Source organism: Caenorhabditis elegans, chromosome IV (assembly GCF_000002985.6).
Source record: "Caenorhabditis elegans chromosome IV".
Lineage (NCBI taxonomy): Eukaryota > Metazoa > Nematoda > Chromadorea > Rhabditida > Rhabditidae > Caenorhabditis > Caenorhabditis elegans.
Window position 1 is genome coordinate 5,426,036 of NC_003282.8, and position 12,641 is coordinate 5,438,676.

Genomic DNA, 12,641 nt, shown 5'->3' on the forward strand with positions numbered 1-12,641 from the left:
GAAAACATGTAATTCCATCTTTGAATATCAGTTTTTAGGGACGCATAACTGAAACACTGAATAGCATCCCATTAAACAAACATATTGAAACAGAAAATTATAGATCACTTCGATTTTATTTTCTGTAATTCTGTCAAACTATGTTTTCTTAATTTTCTCACATCTAATGCACTGAACTTATACGTCTCATTAGGTTCCACCTATATATCAGTTTTTAAAAAGTTTTTTTGTAGCAAAAAGTCCACTTTTAAACTTAAACAATTGTCAAACAGTAAATACAAATCATATCAGCTAAACACTTTATCATTTGAAAGTCAGACAAAAAAAATCTGAATTTATTTTCTCAGTCATATTTTCTTGATTATCTGTATACGTCTGAACGCGATAAAAGTACTAAATCAGCCCATATTTTTTTGCATTTTCTGTATTAAATTTCGATTGTTCCCTTTACATGTTCTGTTAAATGTTACTGAATAGAACACTTTAAATCAATCCACGCAGTTTTTTAATCTGAAAGTAAAAAAAAAAACCTTTTAGTTAAATTATCATAGAAAACAGATACGTTGTACATATTATAACGTATTGTCTCAAGGATATTAACTCGTTGAAACGGCAAATTTTAATTCAGTTTCTTACTTTAAATTAAGATATGACTGAAACCCTGCTTTATCTCTGAAAGAAAAACACTCAAACTATATATTTTCTCGCCAATTTTCTTTTCTATTTTTTTTCTTTCTTTCTTCTTCCTGAATGACTCTACTTTTCATCACTTTGGGTCATCTTGTGGAAGACACTCTTCTTCCCATTAAAAAAAAGTGTCAAATTTCCTTTTCCTGTGCGCCCCCAGGACGTCGTCGTTGTCAATCTGGAGTCTCTTCTCCAGAAGCTTCACGCCTTCATTTTCACCCCAGTTTTTTGTGGAAAAAAAGATAGATAGAGAGAGAGAGAGTTTCGGATTTCATAGGGAAATTCCGATTTTCAGTTGGAATATCCGATGAGGAGAGTGCTAAATCCCTCACGATGACAACACTTTTAATTTTTTTGAATTTATTTTTACAGTTTTTTTTGAAGTTCGCCCGGCTTGTGTCTCTGAAATCACCTTCAAAGAAGAAAAGCTGAAAACATGAAGTAAATAATTCATAAAAGTGTATTATTAAAATTAATGCGTGACAACAGAATTTACTGTACAAAAAAACGTTGAAAAATTTAACAACTTATTGAAACAGTAAAGACTTTTGGGTGTTTCGAGTTAAATTTTTTCCGATCGACGAAAAATATCTAATTGATTGAACAATTTGGTGAAATCGCCTAAAAGGCGGCGTTTTCGAAACTTTTATAGATATTATGAGATTTTTGCAAAGGAAAAGATGCCAAGAACTACATGGTAAATATAATGGTATGAACGAACATTATTTTTCTACTAATTCTAAGAAAAACTTCTGAAACAGTAATATTTTCTACTGCTTTTCTACTTTGATAAATCAACTTGTTCATTTTTAAAGCACTATCTAATAATCGGCCCCTTCAAAAATATATCTCAACACCTGAATATTGTAAAAAGTTGAAAAGTCAATTCTTCAAATGTAATTCAACTTATCCTCATATACCCATTTCCGCTTTAATAAAAGAATCCGACTAATCAGAGAAAAAATAAGAAATGCACCGGAAATTGAACCCTCAAGAGACTTGGTGATATGATATGATAAGCTGATTTGTTTTTGATATGAGATGATAGTGATATGATAGCAGTTTATGACGTCTACGAAAAATTCAGCTATTCGTTTTTGAACGCATTTCTAAAAGTGGTACAGAATGTGTAATCTGGTTAAAACTGTATTGTTTTTTTTTGAAATATTAATGAAGCGGGTTCGACTGCTCATTTCTTGATTTTACTTTGAAAAAAAATGTTAACAAAATTCCCATGATCTATCGATTTTCAAGTTTTTTCAATTCAACTAATATTTTATTTATCAACCAACAAGTATGCGTAATTGATAACTTGCAATCAGAACTCATGAAAAAAAAACAATGAAACAGTACATTTTTTGTTTCTATTGTATACTTCAAAGTTGATTGTAAAATTTTTGAGTTTAAGGCAAACTTGCGTAAATGGGGATATTGCGTTTATAGTTAAAATAGACTACATTCGTGAATTTGATAAACCGAGAATAAAAGAAAATTTAACACGAAATCATACGTTTTTCTTCTTTGTTTTTTCACAAATTTCTCTTTTTGAACTTCCTTAAAAATGAGAGCTTGACCAATCAACAATTTTCTCCGCCCACATTTCAACCAATCAAACGTAGTGTGCACAGTTCGAAAGCACTGATTGATCAAGTAAAAGAGAAAGTTATATTTCTAATAGATATTTTTCCTTTTGTCGTATTTTCTGAACAAGATATGGCTGGAGAATATAATTTACTTTCTTGTGTCTTTTCAATTTTATTTTTGGTATTTTTCATTTCTTAAAAAAAAAGTCCACATTTTTATTATTAAATTAATTTTTTTTTTTGAAACTGTAACTTTTTCACAATTTTAAAAACTTCATACAACTCTAGACGATCAAACATTGCTCATAATACAGTTTATTGTAAATTTATCATCTTTTTTTCAAACGAAAGAACACTTCTTTTTGGTTTTTGTCTAATTTGCATATTGGTGCATTCACAACCAAATCAGTATTCATTTATTCTGTTTCAATAACTATTTTTACTATGATCATCAACTTTTTTTGGTTCAGAGTTTTTCGAAAAAAAAAACGATGTGAATTTTTTACATTTTTTGTTTTGTTTGAGACGAAACTGCCAAATCAAAAATTATCCAACTCAACAGCTTAAAAATTCGGACATTCTATCATTTTTATCACACAACAAATGTAATAGCCTATAATTAGTTTTCAAATCTAACGTAATAAATAAACAAATTGAAAAAGTACCCAAAACTGTCTCATTTAAAATTCAAATATACCCATCTGAGTAACTCAGTTCCTGATAAATTCCCTTGGTGTTCAATTACATTGTCTAGAAGAATATTTCATCTTCTGTTTTCATCTGTCTCTTCCTTCTTTTACACTGACGCAATAATCAGCAGTTATCATACTCACACTCAAATGCTTATTAGTCCTTGTTGCTTAACACTGATTTTACGTTTTGTTGGTTGCAATCATCTGGCAAGTAGCTGGTATACCACTAGCTTTCAAAAATTATTTGAAACATAATATTTAAAATGTTCAAGTACAAAAAAAAATCTTTTAACGCATTGAATTTAGGGTTAGAGAACTCCTAGGACGATATAATGATTAAATATCATTTCAAACATTTTCAACAAATAAAGTATGTATGTACACCCAAAAATCTACACGGAAAATCCTGAATTTTAGTTTTAATTTTTTAATTTGTACGTTCAGAAATTGTGTAGGTTAACATTTTCAACATTTCTTAAGCTTTTTTTTTAATCTCTAATTTTTGAATATTTGCCATTTTGACAAAGCTTTTCCAAATGTCAAATTTTCTGGTTACAATTTTAATTTTTTTAACTGTTTTATTGTCTTTGTGTGAAAAACTTGGAAAAAACGTATGCATTGATAAGCTCCAATCGTGTCCATGTTTTTGTCTCAATATTTAATTTATACTTTTGCAATTAGGACTAAAACACATTTTTCAATCTTTTTCAGTACCACAATTGATATTTTTTTCACTTTCAAGCAATAAGGCCAATCGTTTCACACAACCCGTATAAAAGTTGTCATTACTAAAATTTTTGTTGTCAGACGTTTTTTTTTAAGTCACACCATACTTTTTTTTGAAATCCTTTTTTACATTCATATTTTCTAATACTTTATCAATAACTTGAAAATTATCCACATGTTATATCGGTAAAATAATCAAAAATACTTCAAATTAAATTTGAAAAATAGTTAAAATCTAAATTAGTTACTGAACCAAAACATTAAAGGGAACATGATATAAATTCAAAAAAGTAACTATATCGGAAACTAATTTTCCATTGTTTCACTAAGATGATAAAGCTTGCAAGCTTAATTCACAGCTGATCAGATTGGGTTTCTAATTGGTTGAGTAAACTATAAAAAAACGGAAATAGAGAGTAAAAATCTAGTAACTTTTGAAAAATTAAAAAAAAAACTGTAAAAATTCATTTTATTCTGCTAAACCCCACTGCTCTTAAATTTTTCATAAAAATTTGCTGGAGAATCGGTTGTCATATATCAAATATCTGAAAATATATATATTTGCTAACGTATTATTTGAAATTTTAGGAATAGTAAAAAGTGCCAAGTTTTTGTTTCTAAAACCCATTGAAACGGGAACAAAATGTTTTTAAAGTTCATAAAACAAAGTGGTTCAACTATATTCTCTTTTCCTGCTCTTCGAACTTTATTTTAATCCCCACTAACCAAAAAAAATAATTTGGGAGATACTCCACAATCTTTAAAAAAGATGCCGAAAACACAACAAAAGCATTCCAACTTTGGTAAATCAGCTGGTTTTAACTCGAAAAAAAAACATTTTCTTTGACTTCTTGCCAACTTGAGTACTCTCGGTTTCACTTTGTGGAGGGAAAAAATTAGGGTCGGTTTGTGACGGCATTTGGTGGGGATTTCCGGTACCCGGTTGACGGGTGGAGAGACTTTTACTTCTTTCTCCCGCCACCATCACTTCTTTTTTTAGTCCCATTCTTGTCTCAACACCTCGATTCGTTTTCAGTTCAATGGAATGACCAAATGGCAATGAGCAATTCAAAATAGATGACCAACATATTTCTCTTTTTTTTTTTGGAGAAAAGTGACTGCTATTTTACTGTTACTACTAAATTCCAATTAAATGTGGTCAATAATCAGGGAGGGGCAAATTTTAAGTAAATTAACAAATTCCCAGATGCTTAAAAATTGGCTTTTTCAGATTTCCATTTTAATACAATTTGTTTTAATATTTTTGATTGTTTTTGTGGTACCCAGATGACTTTTCGGTACTAGTCCGAAATCACCCCGCCACTTTTTTTTAATTTGTGTATTATTTCCCCTCATTTTAATATTATCCATTTTAATAAAACGTGATGTCCATTTTCAATCTTTAGGCTTAGAAATGGTTATTTCCTAAGCCTAAAAATACAAAAACTCCACACGTTTTTATTTAAAAATTTATTTAAATTTAAAGAAAAAAAGTGGCGGGGTGATTTAGGACTAGTACCGACTTTTCTATTGATATATTTATATATTTTTTAATTTGAATATGGAAACTTTAAAACTGTATTTTTTTAAATTCAAATTTAAATTTTTTATTATTCAAAGCTGTTGATATTTAATTTCTGGCATCCTACATATCTCCTATACCATTGTTATTTTGTAAGACCTAAAAAAGGTGTATGAAAAGTATTAAAAAGATGAAATTTCTATATTTTCGTAATGGACCCCGTTCTTAGTCATTTAAAATTCCTGTTCAACTTGACCCTTTTGTATAAAAATTCCATCACAAAAAAGGTGAAAAATTCAATTATCTGCCATATAGAACATGTTTATACAAAATTTGATTGTAGGGAACAGGCTTTATAAATAATTTAATCTGAAAATTTTTATGCGGTTTCACAAAATTGTTAAATGGAATTTAAATAAATTTGAATTGATTGTGATTTCATATATTCCTTGTTGTTAGCGTTCCTTCCAGTTATTTTTTTCCAGAAAATGGAATTACCCAAATCTCTCTTATTAAAGTAATGCAATTTTCACCTATTTACTTCTGGGAGTTATGTGTTTTTATGGAACTTCTACTATTCCCACTCCCAAATGGAATGAGCAGCACTCATAAAAAGATGACCAAAAACTTTGCTCACCTCTCCTTCCAACTTTTTTTTTGGGATGATGGGGGTGGAGGACCAATTCAGACAGCATCAACAATTGTTGTTTCTCTTTTCTTTTTTTATTTTATTTTTTTGAATTGTTTTCACACCACTTTAACTCAATTATGAATTGGTAAGTGCCAAATTCTTGTGTCAACATGTCCGTTCCAGTTATTTTCATTTTTTTTGTCAGTTTTATTGAAGCTTTTTTGTTGCTATTTTGATGCAGTGAAATTGACATTTTTCGGAAGATTCACTGAATTAGATAATATTTTGACTCACACTGGTATTTTATTGAAACTTTTTCATTATTAAAAAACAAATTACTTTTTGTATTTTTGCGCTTACATTAGCTCCGAAAAACTTTAATGATTTAATGCTGTTTGAAAAATTTATCTGAACACGTTGAAACAGAAAAATATTTTCATCCTTAAAAACACCTATGTGTTTTTTAAGTTTTTTTTTTTATTTTGAAACAAAAAAAAATTCAAAAGTGTTGGGAATTTTAGAAACTTTGATTTTTTATCTGTTCATTTTTACATATACTCCCAATTTTCGAAAAAACACAACTTTCTATTTACAGATCCTGGTTTTGAATAGGAGATGTTTTTAAACTTGACTACTAAACTTTTTCCAAACCAGTTTGTTAACTGTTTTGTTAAACAATATTATTTTTACTCTTTCATAAGAAAAAAATATATATCCCTAAAAATATAGTTAGTTTTGGAATCAGCCAAGATTTAAATTTGTTTAAAAAAAATTTCGTGAAACGTAGAATTTTCAGACCTTATGTGGGACTGAAGTTAATTCACAACTTATTTGAAACCAAAAAATAATTTAAAAAATTGTATTTATATGGAATACGTAGATTTATTATTATTAAAAAAGAACAATTATTAAAAAAAAGTTATTCTCTCAAATAAAAAATTGAAAAGATTAAACATTTACTAGAATGAACATTATATGAAAATATGATGAAACCGATTAGAAAATTTTAATTTTCTAAAATTTAAAATCTGTGTAACAGTAGAACTAATAACACTTTAACTAAAACTTTTTAAACTTTGAAATTTTTGCTAGTTGTCCATTTGAAATATTTATTCATATTTTTATCTCATATAGTTAATTTGTGAAACAGTAATAGTTTAATTAGTTTTTGAATTAATTTATTTATCCTTTGCCATGCTGTTCTGGAGAATGTTCCATTACGGGAAGATGAAATTCTGAGAATGCGTATTGCGTATATATTTAACGTGTAAAATATCTCGTAGCAAAAACTACAGTAATTCTTTGAATTAATACAGTAGCTCTGGTCTGATTTTGCCGTTTTTTTGTCACTTATTGATAAAAAATTTCAAAATACATATCGCTGTGAAAATTCGAAGAGAAATTCGTTTTGAAAGTTCAGCCCGTAAATCGACATCAGTGCTATAGTAGACATTTAACAAATTACTGTAGTTTTCGCTACGAGATATTTTGCGCGTCATATATGTTGCGCAATACGTATTCTAAGAATGTTGTGTTCAAGTACTACATTAAAAAACATCAAAAAAGAAAAAGAATGAAAATCATTTAAAGAAACGCTGAAACCAAAAAGAAATATTATGAACTGGGTGAAAAAACTATTCTGAATAAATGAGCATGATTAGTGAAATAAGTGAATTTTTCGTACCTCTCTTTATTATTGTCTTTGTTATTTTTTCACACTCATTGGCATTTTGTTACTCCTCCTTGTTTGTTTGTCTGTCTGTTCGACACCCTTCTCACTTCTAGTTTATCTTTTTACTTTTTGTCTACAAGTTTTCCGAAATTGAACGATCATTAGCTGGATTAGTTATTTATTTATTTATTCATCATGGAAACAAAAAGAATATGATAAGAAAAACATAACCGGTTATGATATTTACACGTGTAGTTGTTTTTTTGCGAAAAATTTTTGGATTTCAATTTAAAACTGTTCATGAAACTGATAAGGGTTTTGTTTGAAATTCATCCGATGAAAACACATTGCTGCTATATATTTTAGGGACTTTCCTAATGTAAAAACAACTATTTTACAAAAAGTTTTTCCAAAAAATTTCAAACAAAATAGTATTCCCGAGAACGGAGATTCCCGTAATTTTTCTGGTTCACTGAATTAGTTCTGTTATGATGTTTTCCACAATGACACAAAAAATAGTAAGTGAAATATTCATATTTCTATAAAATCCAAACTTTCCGTTGAACTTTATTGAAATTTTTTGGTTTTGTTTTAAAGGAAGTGTTTGATACTTTTACTGTTTTATTGAGTTACTGTTTTATTGAGAGCAAATTCTGAATATTCGTGGAAAAAAGAATTTTAATAAACTAACAGGCATAATTTTAATATTTTTGGTGAAATAGTAAAAAATCAGCGTCTGAAAGATGCAGAACTTACTTGAATATTGAAAATTTTCAATTATAAAATTGTAATCTGCTTCATAATGTTTTTAAAAATTAGGGAATTCCTTTGGATATGTTACAAGGACTGCTAGTTTTGATAAGATTTAATGTGAAATATTTCTTCATGGAAATTAAAATTTGAACAATAATGAGATTCGCTAGGAAAATTTCCAATAAATTTTTTGACAATATGTTAAAAATTTATTGCACAATAATTTTGATAATTTTTTGCAAATAACCGAAAAAAAAAATAGAATACGTAGATTTTGCCACAATTATCAAAACAATATTTGCTCGAATGAATATTCATTTTTGATAATCCAGAGACAGACAAAATATAACTATACTTTTTCTGGAAACATGAAAAATTATTAGAAATGCCCAGGGATTAATTTGATTTTTGAAAAATTGTAACTTGTTTCATAATGCTTTCATAAGTTTGGATTTGCGTTTGGCTCATTACTTGTAATGACATTTCAAGATTATATGAAAATTACCTTCACAGCAGAAAACAACATTGGATTCAGATAAGAAATGCAAAAATCGTGATAAAGTTCCAAAATATTCTTTAAACAATTTTTCAATCATACTGGCAATCATTAGAGATACCAAAATTTTTCTGGAAATCTTAAAACAAAATCATGAAAAAATAATCATTTAAAAATAATATGATTTTTCAAAATCCTTACCTGTTTCTTGATGTTTTCATCAACTCTCTGAACGCTTTTATTTATTAGCCAGCCGTGACGGCACCTTCGGCGCGGCCCCCGACTTCTGGGGCTGAAAATTAATTTTTTATGAAACTACCGTAACCCTACAGTATTCCTACCGTACCACTATTGTACCACTACAGTACCCCGACTATATCCCTTCACTAACCCCAACTCACTATCCCTCCAGAAGCCAAAACTTCACAGACTACAAAGACTACATAGACTACAAACTATGGACACACAGAATAAGCGCTTTATATATAGTAAATTGAATTTTCGATTGAATCGATTGAATTTTTTACCTTCACCTTTTTCTCTCTAATTTTCTTCCACGTCTTCTTGAAAGCTTAAATAAATAAAATTAAATAGACAAATTATCTACTTTTTAAACCAGGTGGGATAATTTTTCAATAATATGAATTATCAATAAATTGTTAACTGGTTGTAATTTTAAAGTAAGTCCATATTTTCAGCTCTAATGAAAAGTAAAGGCTTTCCAAAAATACAAAAATTAAGATACAGTTTCATGAGATGTACAAAAAATTTCAAGCATAGCCATAACCAATTCTAGGACATTTTTGCAGAATTAATACTTTTGCAGGAAATCTTAATAAAATCATGTATTCATATAAAAAGTCACTGCCAAATCTATCCGACCCAATATCCCATTACCACGTACTAATCTTCCTCGAATCCTCTCATCATTTTCCGATTTGATTTTTTTCTTTTTTTCTTCAACAGAAATAGCAGATTCAGGAGGAAAAGTCATTTTTCTTAGTTTTTCTCCTCTTTAAATACTAATCTTCCATTCCGAAAATAAAGAGAGTTAAGCGATGAGAGAGCGTGAATGAGTGAGACACAGACAAACACGTATTTGATATTTTTTGGCCTAATCTCCCTCCCATCTCTTTGCTCCTGCTCCGCCAACTTGTCGATTCAGATTAGCAATTTGTCAAGCCCTGTTTGTGTGGCTCAATTGATTCGTTTTTTTTTCTTTTTTTTTGGCATTTCTGCTGAATCTTCTAATTTCCTATATGATCAAATAACGTAGACACTATAATTGTAAGCCACCTGTTTTTTTTTCGTATTTGTTATCAATTTGAAATGGGCAAAATATCTTAATCACAAGTTTTTTAATGCCAAAAAAACTTTTTTTGTCATAGAAAATATGAGTCACTGTTTCGAGTATGTTATAAAGATACGGTATATAATTGTTAAATAATGCACTGGGATATTTATATGTATTACTGTCATACAATTAGAAAAGTTTCCTAACAAACTCGATGCATAAACAAGCAGTAGTCAATTTTTGGATGGGGCCTTAATGTTTTTATTCATTGAATCCATTGGTTCGTTTAAATCAAAGCTTCGCAAAAATTAGGTATTTCTATTTCTAGGCGTTCGCAAAAAATTTATTCGTACTTTTGTACTCTTTGTTGTAGTGACTGATAATGTTTCTGACAAAAATATATCATTAACAGCCAAAACATAGAGTACGGTCAGTTCAGCCATTCAATGAAATGAAATATAATTATAGTTTTAAAAATCCAACGAGAAACGAAACTGTAAGAGATTTCTTTTTTAATTACTTTTGGAAGTTTTTGCTCTAGAAATCATAGTAATATGGGTTAAGGCTTTACTGAAATTTCAAGTTTCGATTTTATTTTTTTTGAAAATTTATAGTAATACAGACCGTACCATAGTTAGTACGGACAGAAGGGAATCCCTCTTGAATGTAATAACCCAATTGAGAAACGCATGTGGTGAGCTTGATTGATTCTTACGGACCTGGTTTGATGTCGGCTGCTGATTTTAAAAGTTCCTGTATCTAGGGAACTATTGTTTAAAACATTGGGTAGAAATTAATTTTCCCAAACTTCCATTTTTCGATATCAACATTGCAAGATGAACAGAAATACTTTTTCGGCTTACTCTTCATTTCCTAGTTTTCATATTATTAGAATCAAGATTAAGATCAATTTTTCACTAATCCGCGTACACTTCATCACAATATTATTTTATAGTGAAGACTCCCGTATCAGTAATTTTTTATTGGGGGTATTCTGTTTTCTTTGGGAACAATTTAAAATCCGACTGACTGAGGAACAGATCAGATAAAATAGTGAATTGACGTATATCTGAAATTTACGAAAAAGAGGATCAGATAAAGTAGATCATCTGGGTCAGTGAATCATTTGAATTTTAGTTTTTTGATTTCGGATTTGAGAAAAAATAAAATAAACTGTTTCAATATCTCTATAAAATTAGGCAAAATATTGGGATTCTACTTCACTTTTTTAAAAACATTTTCATCAACTTTGCATCTATTTTTCAAACTAAACTTGCTTCATTTGTATTACGAAACTTTATTATGTACAAAAATGCCTGCATGATGCCTATTCGCTCGCCTACTATCAAAATTCTTAAAAACCAAAATTCGTATTATGTGGTTAGTTGAACCTTTTCAAAAAACAATTGAAATTTTTAAGCTTATAGTTTCGTAAATCTACATTGCATGGAGATACCTAGTTTCCATAATGCCGAAAATAGGCAACAGGTAGGCACGTGGGTAGGCAGACAAAGGCATGCCTGGCAACAAAAAATACCGATTATCCGTTACCTACTTTTAATCGCTTTTTAAAATCGTTTCCATATAATTTTCCCACCCCTTTTGTTCAGGTTTTCTCTTTTTTTTCTTCATATATACATTTTTTCTAATAATTGTTTTGTTTTGGCGTTTCCCCAAAAAAGAAAATATTCTCTGAAAAGTCAATGAAGCCCCCTTTTTTCCCTTCTAATCTCTTTAGTTACCACCTTCTCTCATGAATATTTAGAATGAGATCTATGTTGTCATCAACCACCCAAAAATCTTCGACACCGTTTACACCCCCATATATATACATATTTATCTAGTTACATACATACGTACTCACACACACACACAAGGCAAAAGAAAAAGACCTTCTAAATAATTCGTCTTAAATAATTTATGTTAATCTCAATTCCGATTCGCAGCTCACTAGCCGCCATGTTTACTTTCCTTTCAGACTCTTTCTCACTTTTTTCCAGTTCAGAAATCTTCTTCGTCTACTGATATTATTTTTGCTAATTAATCTAGTATTAATTTGAAAACTATTCAATAATTCCTGACAATTTAAAATATGCATTCGTTGAAACGGTTTTTTTTTGAAAAGTTACTATAATATATTATCAAGAAAATGGCATGCATAAGGTTCTGTTAAAACAAATCAAACTATTTTTGTTTATAAGAAAAACATCTGAAAGTCAAAAAATGTGTTTTACCAGTTTCAACAAAAAAGAAAAAGCTTTCCTATACCAAATTTTAAATATGTACTCTTTCCATCAATTACTGAGAAAAACAATTCTAACATATCTATTAAGTTGCAGATTTAGTAGGAATTATTATTTATTTAAAACAACTACTTTTTAAACGAAAACATAACTTCCAACTGTTTCTGATAGTTAATAAAAGCTTCAATTCTTCTTTAAACGTGGTGTAGACGTATTTTTTTAGTGCTTTATTAGGTCCAAAATTGTCTGAAAAAAAGAGTTATGGCGGCTCAAAAAATGATTTTACCCAATTTTACCAAATCTTGACGTCCATCGACCTTAAATGTACCGTGTAAGTTTTCA

General features: G+C 29.1%; 31 non-coding genes across 31 annotated transcripts; 15 read left to right on the forward strand and 16 right to left on the reverse strand.

Moving 5' to 3' along the window:
• Positions 1 to 26: 26 nt before the first annotated feature.
• Positions 27 to 47, reverse strand: 21ur-15250. The gene has a single exon (NR_053994.1).
• Positions 28 to 48, reverse strand: 21ur-5737. The gene has a single exon (NR_053995.1).
• A 1,333-nt stretch (positions 49 to 1,381) lies between these two features.
• On the reverse strand, positions 1,382 to 1,402 carry 21ur-10389. Its single transcript, NR_053996.1, has one exon.
• A 103-nt stretch (positions 1,403 to 1,505) lies between these two features.
• On the forward strand, positions 1,506 to 1,526 carry 21ur-6680. The gene has a single exon (NR_053997.1).
• Positions 1,509 to 1,529, forward strand: 21ur-15607. The gene has a single exon (NR_053998.1).
• Positions 1,530 to 1,767: 238 nt separating this feature from the next.
• Positions 1,768 to 1,788, reverse strand: 21ur-7004. The gene has a single exon (NR_131480.1).
• An 11-nt stretch (positions 1,789 to 1,799) lies between these two features.
• 21ur-3799 lies at positions 1,800 to 1,820 on the reverse strand. Its single transcript, NR_131481.1, has one exon.
• A 150-nt stretch (positions 1,821 to 1,970) lies between these two features.
• On the reverse strand, positions 1,971 to 1,991 carry 21ur-5098. Its single transcript, NR_053999.1, has one exon.
• Positions 1,992 to 2,736: 745 nt separating this feature from the next.
• 21ur-13414 lies at positions 2,737 to 2,757 on the forward strand. The gene has a single exon (NR_054000.1).
• An 823-nt stretch (positions 2,758 to 3,580) lies between these two features.
• 21ur-12896 lies at positions 3,581 to 3,601 on the forward strand. The gene has a single exon (NR_054001.1).
• On the forward strand, positions 3,582 to 3,602 carry 21ur-1307. Its single transcript, NR_054002.1, has one exon.
• Positions 3,603 to 4,051: 449 nt separating this feature from the next.
• On the forward strand, positions 4,052 to 4,072 carry 21ur-3607. The gene has a single exon (NR_054003.1).
• A 185-nt stretch (positions 4,073 to 4,257) lies between these two features.
• Positions 4,258 to 4,278, reverse strand: 21ur-10120. The gene has a single exon (NR_054004.1).
• A 678-nt stretch (positions 4,279 to 4,956) lies between these two features.
• Positions 4,957 to 4,977, forward strand: 21ur-9770. The gene has a single exon (NR_054005.1).
• Positions 4,978 to 6,200: 1,223 nt separating this feature from the next.
• 21ur-7242 lies at positions 6,201 to 6,221 on the reverse strand. Its single transcript, NR_054006.1, has one exon.
• Positions 6,222 to 6,768: 547 nt separating this feature from the next.
• On the reverse strand, positions 6,769 to 6,789 carry 21ur-5678. The gene has a single exon (NR_054007.1).
• A 136-nt stretch (positions 6,790 to 6,925) lies between these two features.
• On the reverse strand, positions 6,926 to 6,946 carry 21ur-580. The gene has a single exon (NR_054008.1).
• 21ur-11929 lies at positions 6,927 to 6,947 on the reverse strand. The gene has a single exon (NR_054009.1).
• A 430-nt stretch (positions 6,948 to 7,377) lies between these two features.
• 21ur-13116 lies at positions 7,378 to 7,398 on the reverse strand. Its single transcript, NR_054010.1, has one exon.
• A 953-nt stretch (positions 7,399 to 8,351) lies between these two features.
• Positions 8,352 to 8,372, forward strand: 21ur-1678. The gene has a single exon (NR_054011.1).
• Positions 8,373 to 8,734: 362 nt separating this feature from the next.
• On the forward strand, positions 8,735 to 8,755 carry 21ur-4756. The gene has a single exon (NR_054012.1).
• On the forward strand, positions 8,738 to 8,758 carry 21ur-7321. The gene has a single exon (NR_054013.1).
• Positions 8,759 to 8,858: 100 nt separating this feature from the next.
• Positions 8,859 to 8,879, reverse strand: 21ur-15601. The gene has a single exon (NR_054014.1).
• Positions 8,880 to 9,552: 673 nt separating this feature from the next.
• 21ur-8727 lies at positions 9,553 to 9,573 on the forward strand. The gene has a single exon (NR_054015.1).
• A 54-nt stretch (positions 9,574 to 9,627) lies between these two features.
• Positions 9,628 to 9,648, forward strand: 21ur-2136. Its single transcript, NR_054016.1, has one exon.
• Positions 9,649 to 10,209: 561 nt separating this feature from the next.
• 21ur-6118 lies at positions 10,210 to 10,230 on the forward strand. Its single transcript, NR_054017.1, has one exon.
• An 846-nt stretch (positions 10,231 to 11,076) lies between these two features.
• Positions 11,077 to 11,097, reverse strand: 21ur-14955. Its single transcript, NR_054018.1, has one exon.
• Positions 11,098 to 11,275: 178 nt separating this feature from the next.
• On the forward strand, positions 11,276 to 11,296 carry 21ur-9807. Its single transcript, NR_054019.1, has one exon.
• Positions 11,297 to 12,098: 802 nt separating this feature from the next.
• On the reverse strand, positions 12,099 to 12,119 carry 21ur-12663. Its single transcript, NR_054020.1, has one exon.
• Positions 12,120 to 12,503: 384 nt separating this feature from the next.
• Positions 12,504 to 12,524, forward strand: 21ur-954. Its single transcript, NR_054021.1, has one exon.
• A 66-nt stretch (positions 12,525 to 12,590) lies between these two features.
• 21ur-4386 lies at positions 12,591 to 12,611 on the reverse strand. The gene has a single exon (NR_054022.1).
• Positions 12,612 to 12,641: the final 30 nt, after the last annotated feature.